This window comes from Periplaneta americana, chromosome 6 (assembly GCF_040183065.1).
Source record: "Periplaneta americana isolate PAMFEO1 chromosome 6, P.americana_PAMFEO1_priV1, whole genome shotgun sequence".
NCBI lineage: Eukaryota > Metazoa > Arthropoda > Insecta > Blattodea > Blattidae > Periplaneta > Periplaneta americana.
This window is the reverse complement of record NC_091122.1, coordinates 139066110-139088672: the sequence shown is the minus strand read 5'-3', so window position 1 is coordinate 139088672 and position 22563 is coordinate 139066110. Positions and strand designations below refer to the sequence as shown.

Genomic DNA, 22563 nt, shown 5'->3' with positions numbered 1-22563 from the left:
GCCAGTAAGTAAGTAAGTAAGTATGACATGTACAATCATCAGTTAAAATAATGGCACCTCTTACAACCTGTATAATCTTGGTTGTTCTGGTGCTCACCTGATGCACAGAAATTGGGTTGACTATGATGATGATGATGATGATGATAATAATTATGATGCATATAAAATACATTATGCTTGATTTTTGTCTTGTACATCTGCATCTTTCATTTGAATAAACATATCATTATCATGTGTTAAGTGGGACAGTAATTCTTGTTTATTTTTGAGTAAACAAATAAATTTAGACGAAAAAGAAACACGCTATGTCTTGCCTTACATTGGCTTGAAGCTGTTTATTAGCCCTTGAAGTTTTGAAAGATGTTTGTAACACATGTGTTCTGAGACGATTGCCGTAATTATCGAATATTTTACGTAAGAGTCGCGGAAAGTTTTCATGGCCCACATAATATAAAACAAAGCTTTGAAAAGCAGACAAGAGAGACCTTAGTAATTACGGCCGAAAGAGAAATCATAACTTTGAGCTCAACTATTAGCAAGGCAGTCTTTTAAGTACCTTCTGAATATATTGACTTATAATTTCGCCTGAGCATTAAAACAATATGGCCGGCCTATTTCCTCTTGAAGGAGAAGAGGAGGAGAAGGAGAAGAAGTGAACAAGAAGATGGTTGTGAGATGAACAGGCCCGAACCTGTTCGCTGCCCAGCGCACCTGGTCCATGGAATGCAACAAGACGAGATGGAAGAAGGGTCTTACCTCACCTATCTGATGACATACGCACGTATAGAGTGAGCTATGGAAATAACATATATTCTCTGCAACAGTGTTTTAACTCCTTGTAAACCTCGATTAGATATTCGAAATAGTTTGGATTTTTTGTTTTATACTAAAAAGCTGTATTCTAACTGCTTTATTATACAGAAAACAACCGTAAGTTCAAATCTGTAGTATATTATCTACCAGAACCTGGAATAATTTGGTAGTTTCTGCTATTGTTTAAGCGGTGACGTTTCTGACTGCTGAGCCAGCAAACCTGGGATCGATTCCTGGCGAGAAAATCAAAATGCATCTGTTTTCAGTGGAGACTGGACGAGTGTCACTTGTATTGTGCGTATCTTAAACTACTTGTACAGTAGTGGAAAAAAAAAACCGGACCGACCCTTGTAGCTGATTTCAGAGCCTTGCTCACTCCAGAGCACGATAGACTGGTAACTAAGACTTTCGTGGTTCGAATCCTGCCTGGGAAGGAAACTTTTTTTGTTCCTTATTCAAATTTATTGCCAATACTTTTCGATTGCAGCGATATTTTACTACTTAATTAACTTATTATTCCCAGAACATGAATTTTACCAGCTTCTTTTCTAATGGCTTTCGAAATGGGCTACGTCAGCAGTCGAAACTACAACGATTTCAGTAGATTACTCGCTATCTTGTGAATGCGGGCGTGGCATGCGTAGTGGCTCATTTCGGGGACTCTGATTATTCCGTCGGTCTGGTTCTTTTTGCCATTACTGTACACTATCAAATGTTTGTCGAATTCAATGTTTCACAAAACTTTTTCAAGTCTTGTCAGTACTTCACAAGTTTCATTGCCAAATCACATACAATACTTCAAAATATTTGATCGTCTTGGAATGAAAATGCACATGTTCTAATTGATCAAAGACTCGACAGTTTTTTTAAAGAAATTGACTAATGGAATTCGAAAATATTATGCCGTCAAGAACCACAAACAATATTGTTTTATCGCCTAGAAAATATGTTTACGAATTAATTCAATTACATGGATTAAACGCATGTCTGCACGCCGTCGGTTTGTTGAATACCACCAAAAAAAGTAAAAAAAAAAAATATATGCATGTGAGGAAATTGAAAGTCAGATATCTAGAATGAAGTATTAATATATGTATTTTTTTAATGAACAACACTCTATCCTAGGTATATATTAATAGTGAATATTTTGTTTTAAAACATTAACACAAATATGCAATCCTAATATTCTTCGTTTTAGGATGCATTGAAAACTTTCTTTACAGAACGAAAAGTTACATTTGTTCGGATCAAATTTCTGCACATTTAAAGGACAAAACTAAAATTCTTTCAAACATTTATTATCATAATGCACTGTTCTCTTAAATTCACTAAGCATATTGGAATTAAGTCAATGACTTCTCCTGAATGCTGTGAAATATTCCATAAAAACAAATTTTAACTCTAAAAAGAAGCAAACACGAGCAAAACTGTATTAAACTTTTTTGTTTGAAATATCTGAAAGAAAAACACCCCGAAATTAATTACATTACCTACAGTTCAATCTCTACATACTGTATATACTACATAAATATACTATAGTTTGAGGTTCCGGCTGATAAGTACATCTATTATTTATCAGACAGTACATCTCACTTGACGCTATATGTCATAGGGAGAACAATATAATAAGTTACATAATGTTAATGGTTTATGACCAGAAAGTGTGAAATACTTGTACAACCTTGAAGAGCTTCAGATCAAAATAGACTTAATCCAAACGAAAATACTTTTCAAAAGAGAGCAATAGTGAATAATCAATCAATACTTTTGAACCAGTCAGGGTATTTTATACGTATTTTAAAGCTCTTGTAGACAATGAAGAATCACTTTTTAAAGCAAACTAACGAAACTGATTGAATCATGGCCATAGAAAGAGAGGAAATCTGTAAAGTGAAATGGACTTAACGCATTTTGATTCGACTCCTAATTATTGTTGCATACATCTGAATTCTGATAAGTGTAACATGTAGCTAATCGGCGATTTATGCAATGGAGGGGGAAAGGAACTGGCCACCATTCATTCATTCATTCATTCATTCATTCATTCATTCATTCATTCATTCATTCATTCATTCATTCATTCATTCATTCATTCATTCATTCATTCATTTTATTCCATAGATCTTACACGAGCAATGAAGCTTTAAGATGTGGAACAAGTCAAAATTTTACAATATTATAATTACAATTTTTACAAATTTTTATAGTTTTACAATTTAGTAACTTTCTATAATTTTTACAATTTTGTGCAATTTTTTTAAATATTTTGGGGAGATGTAGTGAGATGAGGTGAGATCCGTGGATTCGCCAAAATATTACCCGGAATTTGCCTTTTGGTTGGGGAAAACCTCGGAAAAACCCAACCAGGTAATCAAATCAAAGGGGGGTAATCAAATCAAAGGGGTTGATGCCAAGGACTCGCCATAGACCATCCGGCTTCAATCCCACGGCTGTAGAAAACCTCGGAAGAAACCAAAGACCAAAGGGGGATCCAACGCAAGCCCGAACGCAGCTCCGGATCAGCAGCCCAGCGAGTCTGCCGACTGAGCTACATCGATGGCTCTACTAAAAGTATACAATACATAGCCAATCAGATTATTAAATTTACAAACGCAAACGATCATTCATCAGTTAAGCTATATGTATAATACAAAACAAGTAAGTTAATTAAAAATTTAAGGCATAAACAATTCAACCAGTTGTGATATACACAAAATTGATAATACATATCATGCAAACTACTTCAAATTACAAACACAAACAATTTATCAATATAGCTATATAGATTACTATTCAATTTAAAGCATATACAATTCATCGGCCAAAACTATACAAATATATACAATAGAAAGTAGCATACCTTTATTAAGCTATACAAATTTGTGCAATTAATATCAAGTAGATTAATTCAATTTATAATCATAAACAATTCATCAATTGAGCTATACAGACTACCATTCAATTTACAGTAGGCCTACATACAATTCATCAGTAGAGCTACACAGACTAGCAATCATTTTAAAAGCATACAATTCATCAGCCAAACTATACAAACATATACAATCAAATTAGTTCAATTTACAAACATATTTTCGTTAAGCTAGGCTATATAAAATTGTACAATTCATATGAAGTAGATTAATTCAACTTATAAGCTTAAACAATTCATCAGTTGATCTATACAGTATACTATCCAATTTACAGCACATACAATTTCATCAGTTATGCCAAACAAAAATATACAATGCATAGTAAACAGATTAAGTCAACATAAAAACATACCCTACCCCATTATCTCCTGGTCTCGTTGCCTCATGAGTCATGCCTTATTGGTATCACTTATGAGGTTCTGACATTTCGGACACTTGTCTAAACAATAAACATATACTATGTAGTCTATGTACAGAATGAGTCTGTGACTTTGTTATAAACTCTTAGAGATGATCGAGATCATTAGGAACAACATTCATAATACATGAACCCGTGTCCGGAATCGTTTCTTTTGGTAATTACAGGACGTGATGTGTGTGCTAACTAGCCTGAGTAACATTGCAGGGCCATGGTAAAATAAATAATTTCGTTTTCTGCAATGTATGCCATGATTTTGGCCTGGTGATTTTTGTAGCCTTGATCATTACAAAATTCATGCAAATAGGTACAAAACCTTGTTGACAGCGTACACACTTATTTGCACACTTATTACTGTATTATTTTGTTTCTGGCCGGAGGCCTGATGGCCTTAACTCCGCGAGAATAACTAATTAAATAAATAAATAAGAGAGAGTGAATAAATAAATAAACAAACAAATAAATAAGTAAATTAATAAATAAAAAGTAAACAGACAGGCACTCAATCAGACAAACGGACAGACAGACATACAGTCAATCAATCAAATAAGTAAGTAAATAAACGAATTAGTACATGAATGAAAGCGAGAACGAGAACGGAAATATTGTTAAGGCTGGTTCACAATAAACCGGGAACGAGAACCAGAATGAAAACGAGAAGCAGAGGACGTGAATATGGAAATTTTTGATTCACAATAAACCGAGAACGTAGATGACTATGCATATCGAGATGCATGTCAGTAACGATATGTAAAGTCGATATTACGCAGTCTGATGTTATTTGTGTATTATTGACCAATGGCGTTCTCTCATAAGTACAAGGCAGCCAACATAAACACAGGTTAACAACTTCGAAATTTCAACTGAAACATTTCATTAGGTACGATACTATAAATGCCCATGCATCTTTATTATCACAACCTATTTTAAGTCGACCATAACGTAAAATAGAGAAGAAATATTTATAATAGAATAAAAATGAACACAACAGTAGTTATTGAATTGAAGCATGAATATGTAGTGTAATACAGTAATAAAATATGATTCACTTACGATCGGTGTTCAAAGATGCAGCTATTGAAAGCCACGTATTCTCCTTCATTTTCTCATCTTTATACGAGGCGCATCGTAAACGTGAGGATTTTCCTCAACACTCAATATTAGAATCTCATCAAATAAAACTTGCTCCATGATGCACAGCACAGAACAAAATAATGCATAGGTTATGTCACGATCTTCTTGCTACAAAATATACGACGACAAAATAGCTTTTAGATGGCAATAGAATGAATCTAGTGGTCTGTGATCAGAAACGTCAATGCCAAAGTTGAAACTTGGCCAACTCTCCGTTCCCGATCTCGGGCTCCGGCAAGCTTTTCGTTAATTGTGAATGCTTACATTTAAATGTATACATTTTAACAATTTTACCGTTTTCGTTTTCGTTCCTATTCTCGTTTCCGATTTATTGTGAACCAGCCTTTAAAATAAATGTATTTCCGTTCTCGTTGTTGTTTCAGTTCCCGGTTTATTGTGAACCAGCCTTAAGTATTACAGACAGTAATTTGATTTTTTTAGTTTTTTATCCCGGGAAGATTCACAGAACTTTCTGATATGTATTATATTCATGGAAGGTCAAATGGAAAAGGGAAGAAAAACTGCAAGGATTTATCACTCAAAATGTCATTAACGATGTCAATTAGCCCATACTATATTTATAAAAATTCATCATCATTTGCTGCAACAGGGAGTTTTTAACCAAACTGCAGAGAGATATCCTTGAGTTCAATGCTAGCTGGCTACACTGACTACACGTATCAAGGTTTATAAGTACCAAACGGAACGTTTCTGGACATAGGTTCCTATATGAAAAGTTTGTAAGAAAAACATAGAACCACTGGGTATTTATCGGCCTAAAAGTTTCATCCACTTAATACAACTTGGAAGCCTACATAGCGTCTGAGCTAAGCGATATTCGCACCTACGGCAGTTAGAGATACTAACGATGTTACTTACTTACTTACTTACTTACTTACTTACTTATTTACTTACTTACTTACTTACTTACTTACTTACTGGCTTTTAAGGAACCCAGAGGTTCATTGCCGCCCTCACATAAGCCCGCCATTGGTCCCTATCCTGAGCAAGATTAATCCAGTCTCTACCATCATATCCTACCTCCCTCAAATCCAGTTTAATATTATCTTCCCATCTACGTCTCGGCCTCCCCAAAGGTATTTTGCCCTCCGGCCTCCCAACTAAAACTCTATATGCATTTCTGGATTCGCCCATACGTGCTACATGTCCTGCCCATCTCATACATCTGGATTTTGTGGTCCTAATTACGTCAGGTGAAGTATACAATGCGTGCAGCTCTGTGTTGTGTAACTTTCTCCATTCTTCTGTAACTTCATCCCTCTTAGCCCCAAATATTTTCCTAAGAACCTTATTCTCAAAAACCCTCAATCTCTGTTCCTCTCTCAAAGTGAGAGTCCAAGTTTCACAACCATACAGTACAACCGGTAATATAACTGTTTTATAAATTCTAACTTTCAGATTTTTTGACAGAAGGCTAGATGACAAAAGCTTCTCAACCGAATAATAACAGGCATTTCCCATATTTATTCTGCGTTTAATTTCCTCCCGAGTGTCATTTATGTTTGTTTCTGTTGCTCTAAGATATTTGAATTTTTCCACCTCTTTGAAGGATAAATCTCCAATTTTTATAGTTCCATTTCGTACTATATTCTGGTCACGAAACATAATCATATACTTAGTCCTTTCAGGATTTACTTCCAACCCAATCGCTTTACTTGCTTCAACTAGAATTTCCGCGTTTCCCCTAATCGTTTGTGGATTTTCTCTTAACATATTCACGTTATCCGCATAGACAAGAAGCTAATGTAACCCGTTCAATTCCAAACCCTCTGTGTTATCCTGAACTTTCCTAATGGCATATTCTAGAGCGAAGTTAAAAAGTAAAGGTGATAGTGCATCTCCCTGCTTCAGCCCGCAGTGAATTGGAAAAGCATCAGATAGAAACTGCCCTATACGGACTCTGCTGTAAGTTTCACTAAGACACATTTTAATTAATCGAACTAGTTTCTTGGGAATACCAAATTCAATAAGAATATTATATAAAACCTCTCTTAACCGAGTCATACGCCTTTTTGAAATCTAACTAACGATGTTAGTGTTATAAAATGGAAAAGAATTTTGTAGTGCTCATGTTGCTTGCAATACTCGATGACTTATGTTTCAAAGTTCAATTAGGTAAGTAAAATGGCGAGGCAACTACTTGTCTTGGTTCAGATACAATAAAATTAAACAAACATGTTGAGAGATGTGCGTCTAGGGCGGGCTGTATGCACTCGGTGACTTTCTCCGTCACACACCATCTCACTCGTATTTATCTTTTAAATGTCCTGAGAACCATGAAGGTGTCGGGCTCTCTTAGTTCAATAGCGCAGTTGACGTGGAAGGAAATTATCACCTAGCACAAGACTTGTAGAAACTTTCCATTAGTGTGTTTGTTCCTATCCATTCTTTCATACTTGCCGACGGCTGCTCCCTTGCGAGAAGATACAGAATGTATCATACATCACTGAACATGTCTGGCACACTGACAACCAATTGTATTGATCTTTGAGAAGACATATTTTGTTGTATCAATGTATGGAGCTTCAGTTCATAAATGAGATACATTTTTATTTGAGATTTATTCCTAAACATCATCTGATTTTCTCTTCACTATATAGGTTGTAGGTCTCGCAAGCACGGAATACCGACGGAAGGAATGCGAATTAAACACTGCGATAAGGAAGAGCGGGCGACAGGAAAGGTCACGAGATAACTTGAATGATATTCAAGAGTACAATCGGAAGAGAAATGACATCGATAGAATCAGTCTTGCGTTGTGATAGTTACATTACGACTTTAGGTCGTTCCATTGCATGTGAATGCGTGTCTTGTATCGCGCTGTATTATTATTTCATTTGTAAACATATGTTGCGCGTTTAATTAGCTTCGAATTTTTCTCTTACTACGTTCTTTATTTCGACAGCGATGTCCTCATTTGTTCATCTTCTTGGAAGAGACAGTACTTCCATCGGCTCGCACCTCTCCCCCCCATGGATTGCCTACATACACACGTCAAAACATACAGCAACGCCACCATTGGTTTTCGGTAATCGTTTCTTGCGCGAGCTATACCTACGTTTGAAATCGTGAAGCGAGCTGTGGTAACTTATAATGTCCGATGAGAAAATTACATAATTAGTTTCACTATGTTTTTTCAGTAATCACCTTCCTTCGTACGGGTAATATCAATTTGGAATCTATCCGGTTCTGAATGTTAGACATACAAAGAAATGTATTTAAAGTTACGTTTGAGAAGTCCGTAACAAAATGACCTTCTGGATGTGCTTATTTGGAAATAATGTTGAATCTCCATGCTCTTACGAGATCTAAAGAGATTATTTGCTGAATTATAGATGTCGTTTCACTTTACATAAGGTCATAGTTTCCCGCGTTTTAACACACCTAGGGAGATGGATGTTTACGGCTTCGTCAGAAAGAAAAAGTTCGGAGAGCATGACATATTTATGACACGTTAAAGAACTCGATTTCCAAATAGAAAAACTCAATGAAAAGCTTACCGAAAATTTGTCGCTTATATAAAAATTCAACTTGGAAGTAGCATAGTTTGCACATATTATGTGTTAACCTAAGTGCCCATGGGTTTATCTCATACCATACCTGTAACACAGGCCTGCAAAATTAAGGGTCATAAAAACTTTTCTAACAATTTTTCCTACATTTATTTTCTTGGGGTGCTGAATCCAAAACTGAGCTCAGATTTTCTCTATCACATACCATTTTTCCGCAAAATGCATTTCTACTTTTAGCAATGTGAATCGAGCGTTGTTGAATTTAACATGGAAAAGTGATGAAGTGAAACATGTCCTGTGGCAAATATTAAAGGTATATTTTACAAAAAACTATTTAACAACTCACATTTAGAAAAATGCTTTATACCGCCTTTTTCTTTTCATGGTGAAGTTCCGTTTGTTGCTTTTGAGGTTCGAGAGATTTTCTTTGTGGCCACAGTTTTTGTTCCCAATGACTGTTGCTTGCTCTGCTGTCCCATTTACAGAAGAAATATGAAAACTTAGATTACCCAGCCTGCTGACCAAGAACCATGCACAACTCTCTTACATCTTCACAGATCATCCAGTTACGATCTTTATATTTCATCTTTGTAAGAAGCAGTTCAAGATTCTCATAAGTTTCTTTAACGTGTACCGAATGACCAACAGGTAACGAAGCATACTTTTTGCCATTTTGCAAAAGCACTGATCATGTCTTCAGACTTCTTTTGGAGGAATCAATAAGTCATCCACTTCGTACTGAACGCTGAACTTTGGTATCAAACCAGGAATATCACTGCAGTATATTAAGGCACTCTCTTGTGAAAAGTCGGGAGTAAATTTCTGTTCTCTACTTTTATACCAATTAAGAAATGTTTCTGGTGTCAGAAAATTCATTCTTTTAGTCTGGAGTGTAAGAGTTCAGATTTTTCCTTCGGCAGTCCTTAATCTCTTATTAAATCATCGAGTTCAAACTGGTAAACTCTTCAGAACTTCCACTTTCTACATCACACAGCCTTCTAGATTATGTTTCTGATGCTCATCAACAGGGTAGTGCAAAATTTTACATTACATCATTGAGTTATGGATGCTGCAAAATCACCAGTATATTAATAGGCTTACTATAAAACATAAAAAATAGTTTTGTGTAAAATGGTACGTGATGCGCTGTTTTTTATGCCATTTCTGACTTCAGGACACAAAAATACATAAAGGAGAGCTAAATTTTTTTTTTTTAAGTTTCTTCATCGCAGACCTATGTAATCCATTTATATACAAAAAAAAATATACCTATTTTATTTCTAGTCTAATATAGGAAAAGCGTTTATTACTTACTTATGGCTTTTAAGGAACCCGGAGATTCATTTCCGCCCTCACATAAGCCCGCCATCGGTCCCTATTCGGAGTCAGATTAATCCAGTCTCTAAAATCATACCCCACCTCTCTCAAATCCATTTTAATATTATCCTCCCATCTACGTCTCGGCCTACCCCAAAGGTCTTTTTCCCTCCGGCCTCCCAACTAATGTTCTATAAAGATTATGTTATCAAAATTAAATTATGTATGTAGGCTGTGTATTAATTTTCATTAAAATCCTTGCACTAATTTATTAGAAAAATTAGCACATATATTTCAGTATCTTCGGTGCTTCTTTTCACAAGATTAAAAGAAAAAAATCAATTAAAAATGTTATATGTTCGCTAGAATAGAAAAATTACAGGTTTTGTTGATTAGAGTTTCTTTAAACTGTCTTAAAATTTTTAAAGGAATAGCTTTAGAAGTAGATGAGATATGGAGTAAAGTGTGGGTGCTTATTTTATTTTATTATAAAGTCGATTCACGCTTCCTGGTTACCTTAATAAGGGAAAATTTTCCATTATTAACAGAGTCCATTAATTATCGGCAGTCTATGATATAGTTCTTCCAGCTTTACTTCCCTTCCAAAGGAAACCATGATATAAGTTTTTTAATGTCCTTCACAATCCATCGTCGTCAGAGTTTGAACCGTCAAATCTCTGGTCTAGCGGCAGACTTGCTAACCACTAGACCACCGAGAACGACTACGAGGTAATGAGAATTATGCTGACATTTATTATCACGAGAGTTTAATAAAAATTAAATGTACTATTTTTTTTATTTTAGAATTGCAGTAGGATAATTGTGGGACGCTGAAGCCTACGTATCCTATTGCCATAATCCTCACTATTTTGAGTGTTGAGCTGAAGAGGCACAGTCTAGTATATACAGTCGCGAAGCTCAATACGTAGTAAATATGCAAACATTAGATAGTTGCTCACCGCTAGGATCGCTAATATCGCCTCATTACAGACAATGCAAAATAGTACCGTCACAGTCTATTGTTTCTAGCACCCTCAAAATTAAAGCTTCGTGACTGTATATAGTAGACTGTGGAAGACGTCTGTACCAATGACAGACGCCGCGGTTCTCGGTGCAATGTTTCGCGGTCGGTACATCGCTCTTGCTCTCATGTCGGCCTGTAAGTGAAGATGGCATCATCGTTGTGATGAGCGCATGGCTGCCTCGACTTTGGCGTCAAGCAGTCTGCGGCGCGAGAGCTCTGCCGAGGCCGCGCAGCCGCGTCCCTCACTGCCTAATCAGGCTCTGCCCTTCCCCTCCAGAACCGAATTTAAATCTGATGTCATATGAATATTTATTTTAAGCATCCTCACAAAATTTCAGACATGCTGTTCGTCCAGTTCGGCTCTAACACTCATCCGACGTCGTGTCAAACGAGGATTGGATGTTTATTTCTTTGAGGATGAAACGATCTGAGCATTATATTGACTTTTTCTGTCATGCAATCGGTGACCAATCCTGTATAAGAATTCGTTCAGTTTCAACCAATTACGGTACCTATCACTGTAATATTGCTGTCGTACCTAATTCGCAATTGTCTGCATATTGTCGCATCTGATTCGCAATATTGTTCCTAGTTAGTACGAGAAATATTTAGAAAGCAGTGACAGCTCATCCTCACAGAAATCTCATGTACAATTAACGAGAAACATCATAAACTTATTATAAACAAACTACAAAACAACCCGTCAACATCCTCATCATCTAATAGACTACTTTGTTCTTTTTAAGGATGTCAGTTCCATAATAATTGTACTTTCAATTGGAAGACCTAAGTAGGGTAAAGGTTGGTGATATTGTGATACGAGTAATATTGTGATAGTTCTTTTTGAGAATTTATTACAATTTTACTGAACGAGAGAAGTACCGGTTTTGTGCAGCAACTTGTCCACGAACATTCCCTTAATACGTTGACGCAAAAAACCGATCTTCCTCTCGCTCAGTAAAATTGTAATAAATTCTCAGAAAGAACTACTGTACCACAATATTACTCCTATCACAGTATTATCAACCTTTACCCAATGCGTTAAGATCAATATTATAAAGTTTCAAACTTTTATGCAAATCCAGATTTGCATAATACATTCGTTACTGGAGGTACGTTAACAGAAAGCCACAATTTAAGTCACACAGAATTGTGTGCACTCAAAGTTGGGTTCTGGCGTCTTGTCAGCCCATTTGAATTGTGTGGATATAAAGGAAAAATGTTGACGGTGTCGTGTATAGTTCCTGCGGTAGCTCAGTCGGGAGAGCATTCGTGCGCTAAGCGAAGGGTCCCGGGATCGATACCCGGCGCCGGAACCATTTTTCTTTGAAATTATTCAATTTTTCAAACTTTTATTTAGAATTAGACGTAAAGAGGTAAAGTCAACCCCATAACAGGCCAAATCGGCCCAGAAGGTGACGGGAGGTTAAGGCTCCCACCTTTACAGACAATCGACATTAATGGCAGTAGGGGTGTCAGTCCTACGCGCCCGCCGCCTTTATCCCCAAGGAAATTCTCTCGGTACTCATTTCTGTTAGAGAATGAGTAAACCAGAGGATCATAGTGCGGCTAGAAGGATTATATCAATGGAGAAAATCTTTGACCCCAACGAAATCGAACCCGCAACCTTCCGGCTTGTAATATTACGCCTTAACCGCGACGCTACCGCTCGCCCCATTTATAATTAACATATGTTAAATGACAAACTGAAATTATCGCTCATCTGCTGCTCATGTTTCTCTAGCAACTAAATATTTATTTATTTTATATGATATGATAGTTATTGCTGCAATTATGGTTCTCACAACAGAGGAGAAGGTGTTTATCGTCGAGCATCATTTCCGGTGGGGCGTCAGAATGGGCCGAGCTTGCGCCACGAAATTATCTGGAGAATTAAGAAAGGTTGGCATATAATTTAATAGTAATAGTGGTGTAAACCTTACTACTGGTCTACAAAACAAAACTATAAATTTTGCTACACTATCTTCATGAACATGTCACCAAATTTATCGCTAGCAGAAGACATTTCGTACGATAAATTTCAGTAAATTATTCCGTTCTCAGTGAATCAACACTTGTAATCTCTACGCCTCTAGTCCGCACTTACCCCTCCTCATAGAACTACTTATTTTCCATCGGTTCAAAAGCTACAAAGTACTATAATCCCTGGAGTCTGTTTATTCAGCTTTATTTTTCAATACTGGTGTCCAAAGTCGTAGAGAGCTTAATGATGGAGACCTATGAAGGTATAGGAGTTCAACGTAAGGGCAATGAAGTCAGAGAGGATAAGAAAAACACAGTCGCCATTCTTTCACAACCTCGATACTCTGAAAAGCTGAGTTTCATCTTGTCGATAATTTCACAAATGCGGAGTGATGCATTTCGTCATGAAGTTATTGTTTATTTGAATATACAATTTCTTGAACCCTATTTTACCCGAAAGTACGTTAGGGTTATAGTTATGGCCTGAATTTATATTATTATAATGATAATTCATTTGACGTGGGTAACCCAGTCTTGCTACTTAAAATTAACACTTATATCTACTACAATAATTTCAATTATTTACAAGTTCTTAAATTAATTACATATAAAATTACATTGACGTGGGTACCCCAGTCTTGCTACTTAAAATTAATAGGCCTACTTATATCTACTACAATAATTTGAATTATTTACAGGTTCTTAAATATATTACATATAGAATTACATTGACGTCGGTAACCCAGTCTTGCTACTTAATATTAACACTTATATCTACTACAATAATTTGAATTATTTACAAGTTCTTAAATATATTACATATAAAATTACAAAACTCTTTATAACAGCACGTTTTTGTGAACAAATTGAATAGGGGTTTGTCATATATTACATTACAAAAATGTAAATGTCCGACCAAAATAAATCTTTTGTTTTCGAACACTGGACAATGAAACAAAAGGTGATCCACAGTTTGCTCTTCCTTACAGATACATAAATAGCCATTGTCCTTATGCAATTTAAATCGTTCTAGATAAGACCCAAATTTCCCATGACCCGATAAATCACTGAAGGTTACAATTACATATGTAAGTCCAACACTGAAACTTCTCACCGCTAGCTTAAGAACACGAAACATTGCAAATGATAATCTTAAACACGAAGTTCTATTTCGGCTGTGTAATCAGGAAAAAAAATATATCCTGCAGGCATAAAAGCCTTGGGAGACAAAGGAAAGAGTATAAATATAAAAGAAAAATACATTGAAAGAAGAAATAAAAGTTTAGTAGGTCTGTCTAAATTGTATATGTTTTATAATAAATAAAGTCCCGCTCTGCCTAGAATAACCTTCGAATTATACTTACAAAATTACATACAAATAGACCATAACTTCATTCTTAATATTCAACACGGCACGATTTTTGGAACTAAAACGACTACGTCTAGTAAAAGCGAATGTTTTATTGTTTCATATCTCATGTTTAAAGATGAATTATGGAACAGTGCGCAAAATTTTGGTAGTGACAATACAATAAAACCGCATACGTCACAAAAAGAAAACGTCATTCATTTATATTCATGACTGCGTTTGGAAATCCCGAAGTAAAAGCTTCCGACATGATTTATGTACCCGCTCGGCTATTAACTTAAATGAATGTCATTGATACAAGTGATAGTAAATGAACGATGGAGAAAATGTTGACATAAGTGGCAAGGGAAACGGAGGAACCCCGCTGAACTTTGTCCATGGCAATTCCTTTAGAGTCATGTAATAGTTATTTTCATATGATGAGGTTTGGGTTGTTTATTACATTCGCTGTGCAAAATACTTTACCTCGAAAGAAAATCCGACTAAGTAACTTCACGTATTTTCTTATTTACAAAGTGTTTGGTTACGTTACATCGGTGTTCCGAATTAAATTTAATCACGACGTAAAAACCTTGGGCTAAAATCATTTTTGGACGATCGTACTTTTTTCTCGTCTTAACGATGTTGTTTACATGTCTTGTATGTTGAAAATACCAGACGTTGTCTGGTTGCTATACAAACAGAAGAAAAAAATAGTGCTATAATGACTAGTGCTCACAAAGAGAACCTTTAGTTACCAAAATGAAACCTTAGAGCCTAGTACAATTTGTGCAGTTATTGAATGTCACTGGATCAGTATTAACTTTTTTTAACATCACCTGTTGCGAACTGACGAAGGGACAATGGTAACTTTTGAATTAATTATACACTTTTATGCCTGTTTGTAAGTTAGGTTAGGATATATGATATAATGTGTTTTGTTTGTACCATTTTCATATTAATCTTTGAGCAACAGTAACAAATATAAGTGATTCTCTGGAGGAAATTAAACACAGAATAAATATGGGAAATGCCTGTTATTATTCAGTTGAGAAGCTTTTATCATCAAGTCTGCTGTCAAAAAATCTGAAAGTTAGAATTTATAAAACAGTTTTATTACCGGTTGTTCTTTATGGTTGTGAAATTTGGACTCTCACTTTGAGAGAGGAACATAGGTTAAGGATGTTTGAGAATAAGGTGCTTAGGAAAATATTTGGGGCTAAGAGGGATGAAGTTACAGGAGAATGGAGAAAGTTACACAACGCAGAACTGTATGTTTTGTATTCTTCACATGACATAATTAGGAACATTAAATCTAGACGTTTGAGATGGGCAGGGCATGTAGCACGTATGGGTGAATCCAGAAATGAATATAGAGTGTTAGTTGGGAGGCCGGAGGGAAAAAGATATTTAGGGAGGCCGAGACGTAGATGGGAAGATAATATTAAAATGGAATTGAGGGAGGTGGGATATGATGATAGAGAATGGATTAATCTTGCTCAGAATAGGGACCAATGGCGGGCTTATGTGAGGGCGGCAATGAACCTGCGGGTTCCTTAAAAGCCAGTAAGTAAGTAAGTGAGTAAGTGTTTTTTTTTTTTTTTTGAGAGTGGTTGAATTTAATCATACGTGACGGGGGTGAAATCTACAAAGTAGGACTTGTTTTGTAAAGCATGTACGGTCAAAAGACACGTGCATTGGATATAAGAGCAAATTCTGGTAGTGTAGTGCATCTGTATGTATAATATCTAGATAGTAATAATAAATCTGTAGCCGAAATTTTTCTAGTAATTTTCGATTTTCCAAAAATAATTGGTCCAAACATATATAATTAACCGCCCTGAAACCGAAAATCGCTTTTTTGAAATTTTTGTTTTTATGTCTGTCTGTCTGGATGTTTGTTACCTTTTCACGCAATAATGGCTGAACCGATTTATATGAAAATTGGAATATAAATTAAGTTCTTTGTAACTTAGAATTTAGGCTATATGGCATTCAAAATATTTTATTTAAAAGGGGGGGTATAAGGGGGCTTGAATTAAATAAATCGAAATATCTCCCTTATTATTAATTTTCGTGAAAAATATTACATGACAAAAGTTTCTTTAAAAATAATTTTCGATAAGTTTTTTCTATGCAAAATTTTGATAGGACCGATATTTAATGAGATAAACGAGTTTCAAAATTACGGTAACAACGCCATCTAAGGCGGTGTAATGAAATGAAAAACAAATGACTTCGTCTATAAGGGGCCTTGGACAACAACAATCGAAAGCTATGAAACATAGCCTATAGAGAATGTGTCTGTGTTTGTATGAAGTAATGTCGGAAGCTAAATTAAGCGATTTGTATTATTAATTATTAATTCACCATTGGAAAGTGTAGTTTCTCTAGATGGACATAATGCTATAATGTTATTACAGTAACTTCTGAGTGAATCGAGAACAGGTAAGATTAAAATAGCTTCTTATGCACAGAAAAGTTGATAGGCTATTCTGTACATTCGTTTCCTGTATTTCCTAAAATAATTTTTATGACCGAATGAGTGGTCTCTGGATCAAAATGATCGCATTTTAATTTTTTAACATAATTTAAATTAAGTAACATAATAAACGATATATCCATCTATCAAACACGAATGTTCCCTGGATCAAATGTCCTATTTTAATTATGTAATTACTTTATATTTATTTCTAACGAGTGCAGCGGAGCGCACGGATACGGCTAGTTGTTGAATAAATCCATTATCCATGTTTTTAACTTCAAGATGTTATTCATTTCTCCAAAAGTGGATTGTACTGCAGTCTTCAAATTTAACCGCCTGAATAAACATTGAATTAACTACTGTATTTATACCAAAGGAAGAGTAGTTACATAGTGGCCTTGCAATGACATGCAAATCTTGCTTATAGCAATAATTTTTACTTACGAAAGAAATTGAGGCGTTTACTGGAACAGAAACTAACTGCAGAATATTGAATTTGAGATACAGAGCATCAAATATTTTAGATCAGCGGTCATCAGAACACTGCACTATCAGGTTAGCGTCTTTTTCCTGCGGACAAGACACTGCCCTAGCGTACATTCGTAGCTGCTGACAGGTATGCTGTCTCTCTATCCCTTGTGCACGACGGAGCATATTTTCTTACCCTCCATGCACTCTACCCTTTTCAGCGGGTGCTGACGACCACTGTTTTAGATCTCGTGTAGAATTGCGCAGAACGACATTCAAATGTTTTTAGAAGACGCAGTATTTGTTGGAGAGAAACAATTTTGTCAGGAGAGAGATGTGTTATTAACCCTTAAATTGACAAAGTATCCTATAGGATACAACAGGTTAATAGGCTATACGCTATAATTGTAATAGAACAATAGAAAAAATTGGTAGGAAAAATTAAATGTTACAATACTTTTATTGTAAATGATTTCCTATGTTTTCGTATCATTTATCTTAATGTTTTTTTTTTCTTTCAAAGTGTCACAAAATTGTTTTTAATGATTATTCTTTATGAATTGATTAGTAGGCCGATCTATCGAACCCCTATTTAGGGCGGCTTTTGTTTATACAAATTATATATACAACATATGAAATATGGACATTTCGATAGTTGTTTTCTTTACAACCAGACAAGGTTTAATAAACTAGTGTGAGAAATAAAATTTTGCCAATTTAAGGGTTAGGGATTTAATAGGCTATATACTGGAAATGGAAAAATGACATAACGTACGTTAAGTTGTTATTCCATGTAAAGCCTCAATTTATCTGTAATATTTTTATTAATTTGAATATTTTAAATAATTTAAATGACGATCGTCCAAATACATATGTTAAGTGCATTAACAGATCTCGAAAATAGAAAGAAACACTACTTCGTCTTTCTTTCTTTTTTTTAATTTTTTTTAACTCTTCCTCGAATCTCTAATAACGCACATATCACACTTGTATCGCAATATAGGCCTATTATTTTACTTCTAGGTAGCCTACTTCGTTTTCCTGTCGAAGTTTCACCTAAACTATTATTTTATTTTGCCTTTTGTTTGACCAGTACAGGAATGTGTAGTAGGACTGTGGTGACAATAACAGGCCTGCATAAGAAACTAAGGATACTAGTGAGATACCAGTGATCTAGTCTGCTGTAAACTTCCCAAGTTGTTTTTAAGTATTATATACGTCATTCTCTGTTCTGAAATTATTAGACTAGGATATGATTTTTCATGCCATTTTTTTTTTTCTATTTTTCTCTTCACGTTCTTTCCCATTATTGCTATATTACCACCTCATTGATAACTAATGTACACAGACTAATGTTGTTAAATGCACTATGTCCTTCGCTTTAGCTACGAATCCGGCGGAAATGTATTCGATCCCCGGCAGGAAAGTGTAAACTTTGATCAGTTCCATGAAGACTGTCTCTCTCTCTCTCTTGTCTGGTTACGCTGTATTATTTCAAGTGATGGTTATGTGTCATATTAACCACATGATCAGATAGTACTGCTAATTGTGAGAGCATAATGATGACCCTTTTCTACAGAAGAAGGGGATAGAGCGTGATAAGAACCCAATTCTTGAAAATAGATTATAATGAAGAAATCACCAATATCACTGCATTATCATCTCCACAATCATTACCACCATTTAATACCCACAGACACAGCCGTTACTGTTATCAAATAGCGAGGGACCTGGACTTAATATTCAGCAGTTATTGTGTGACCTTTACTTTGTGAAAAAAAAATGTACTGATGAAGGATTCCACCATATGTTTTTATTTATCCTGATCCCATTTTACCATTGCTCCATTATCGCTATATAATCTCATTACCTAGATATTCATGGATTTTGTGCTTTGGGTGAGGTTCTAAATGAAGGGTTAAAAATACAGTTAATTTGTAATAACCACTGTGAAAAAGACTGTGCCTTTTCTCATGTATTCCCGCACAGCTATACAGATTTTATGGACATCGATTTTACATTGCCTATTATATTCGTATTACTACTCATTATTATACTTATTAAAGGACGATCATTGTTTCGTGGTTTGGAACAGCTCACAATATGTTTATAGGGGAGAGGCGGAGTAGCTGGAGGAGCAGCTGGAAACTTGTACAAGCGAAGGCCTGCTATACCCCGGGGCAAGCATCGCCGATCACATGAGCAGACCGACTGCAGCGAAGGCAAAGCTACCCCCGTGATTAAGCACCACGCCACCAAGTGGCAGGAACGGATACGGTAAGTACAAGATTTTTGTACACTTGCAAGAAAAACTCGATAAAATGTTGCTGTTCTCACCTTAACACAAACGTCTCAAGTACTTGAAACTCCATTTCAGTCTAAAAATTAACTTAGCTCACTATCATACATTGGAATTATAAGAAAAGAATTGCAACAGAGTTGAGACGATAAATGTATAATCATTTGGTTGAAGAAGCTAAATAATTCTATTAACAATTAACGTTAAAGTAATTTTAGCAAAAATTATTTTATGCTCGACCATGCCGAAATGTAATAATTATACACCTGCTAGTAGCCCTTTAATGCACCTCATTAAAGTACACCTATTCATTATAGTTCAGTTGTTCAGCCAATGAGAAATCACCATTGTACTATTATAAAACCGCAAGTATCGCTTATTCTCGGATATGCAATTGAAAGAAACGTCACGGAGGCTGGAAATCCAATTCTGTCGCAGAAGATTATGTTCTGTTACTATAATAATTAGCGTTAATTGTAAATAATATTCAAATAATTTCAATTTGTCATCTCGTTTTTCAATTCTAAATCAATTTCCAGGTTATATCAATATTAATGTTCATGTTATTCTCTAGATTATATCAAGGTCAATGACATTCGTCCCTCGGAAAAAATCAATACTTTCGCGTCTGCGCAGTTCCGCTCTTCACTTAAATAACCATAACATGAATACTTTGAATAATTTCAAGTTAGAAATATGGTCGAGCATAAAAAGTCGTATGAAACTTGCCTATAATGGTAATTAAGACGCTCGTATGAAAATTACTACCATTATAGGCTCGTTGCATAATGTACTATTAATAAATAGCGGGTCTACAGTTATCCCTATTATAGGCTACGGAGTCCCGCGGGATAACGAGGGGTTGTTAAGGACCTCATCTTTGCTGAACGCAGCTTTAGTAGGAGTAGGGATGTGAATTCTACGTGCCTGCCACCTTCATACCCACGAAACGCCCTGGAACTTATGTTTTAGGTTGAGTCGATTCCTGAGTCATAGTGGAGTCAGAAACAACGGATCAATGGAAAAAAATTCGTGACTCCTTCGGAAATCGTACCCGCGACCTTCGGATTTGTAGTGCAGCGCTCTGACCGCTACAATATCACGTGCGACAAAAGTTGTTTTACAAAACTAAAGTGAAAGAAAGCTTATGTATTATACTAATCATTATGTATCAAGAGGAGTTAACGTCATTGGCGATCCCTTCTATTGAACATGACTTCGCTCCAAATTAGATAATTCCTTCTTATCTTTCTGGGTCCTAGAGTATAGTACCACAGTCTACTATATACTGTCACGAATCTTGAGTTTTGAGGGTGCTAGAAACAATAGACTGTGACGGTACTATTTTGCATTGCCTGTAATGAGGCGATATTAGCGATCCTAGTGGTTAGCAACTACCTAATGTTTGCATATTTACTACGTATTGAGCTTCGCGACTGTATATACTAGACTGTGATAGTACACTATACTTCATACATGCATTTAATTTCAAATTTCCACTAAGTGGAATCGTTATCGACCACTTCTTTTCTGTGCTTGTCAAGTTCCTTACATCTTTTGGGATTTACAGGAAGCACAAGAAGATCAATTCAATCATTGTACTTATACAGCTGATATTTCTACCCACCCAGAAACTAACATCGCGCAATTTGCCGACGATACTACTGTCTTCATAACTCATCAGAATCCCTTGTATGCAGCCAGAACCCTGCAAATTCACATTTATCTCTTGGAAAACTGGTTTCAGAAATAGCACCTGACCTTAAATGCTGAAAAAACACAGGCTGTTTCACGAAGTGCAAGACTCCCTAAACTTAACATATGCGATAAAGAGCTGGATTATCAACCGACTGTCAAATATCTTGGCGTAACTCTGGACCAGAGGTTGTCCTGGCATCAGCATCTCCATCAGATTAAAGGAAAAGCCATTGGACGCATAGTGCATATATTTCCGCTATTAAAAAACAGGTGCCATAGGCATTAAACGGAAATTGCATCTCTATAAGACTTTGGTACTGCCAATTATAACATATGCTGCACCTTCCTGGGACTATATGAATCGTCCTAGTGGCAAAAAAAAATTTGTGGCGAATGATCCGGATCCCCACTCCGTCGTGTGTGGAGAGTATGAAGACAGAAATGACAAGAAATATCAAACTTTTATTATAAATTCCAAACATCCTTACAGTCCCAACGACACAATAACAATCACAAGCAACATAAATGTTTTGGTCGACACCTGTGGTGTAACGGCTAGAACGTCTGGCCGCGAAACCAGGTGGCTCGGGTTCGATTCCCGATCGGGGCAAGTTACCTGGTTGGGGTTTTTTCCGGGGTTTTCCCTCAACCCAATATGAGCAAATGCTGGGTAACTTTAGGTGCTGGACCCCGGACTCATTTCACCGGCATTATCACCTTCATCTCATTCAGACGCTAAATAACCTAAGATGTTGATAAAGCGTCGTTAAATAACCTACTAAAATAAATAAATGTTTTGCATAATTATACGGATTCAATGAAATTCCTGTCACATTTTCTTTCAAAGATTATCACAAAGATTATATTTATACACTTTCTTGACATAGACATTTCTTCTTCATCCTTTTTTCTGTCTTAATGTTATCATCTTAATAATAATAATAATAATAATAATAATAATAATAATAATAATAATAATAATTTCATAATAAAGATCGCTTTTGATTTGAAAATTTCAACTTCCCTGTCTGTTTCTCTTTCTCTATTTCGCCTTTTCTATCTCTTCCACCTCATTCTGAACGGTCTTTCTCTTCACTTATGCTTTATAATCCT

At 35.7% G+C, this 22563-nt stretch overlaps 1 long non-coding RNA gene across 1 annotated transcript in view; it reads left to right on the top strand.

Moving 5' to 3' along the window:
• LOC138701807 (uncharacterized) overlaps window positions 1-22563 on the top strand; it is a 292542-nt gene that overhangs the window by 122916 nt on the left and 147063 nt on the right. The window contains exon 2 of the long non-coding RNA XR_011332694.1: window positions 19567-19730. This is a non-coding gene — a long non-coding RNA (uncharacterized lncRNA). The remainder of the gene's footprint in view (window positions 1-19566; window positions 19731-22563) is intronic.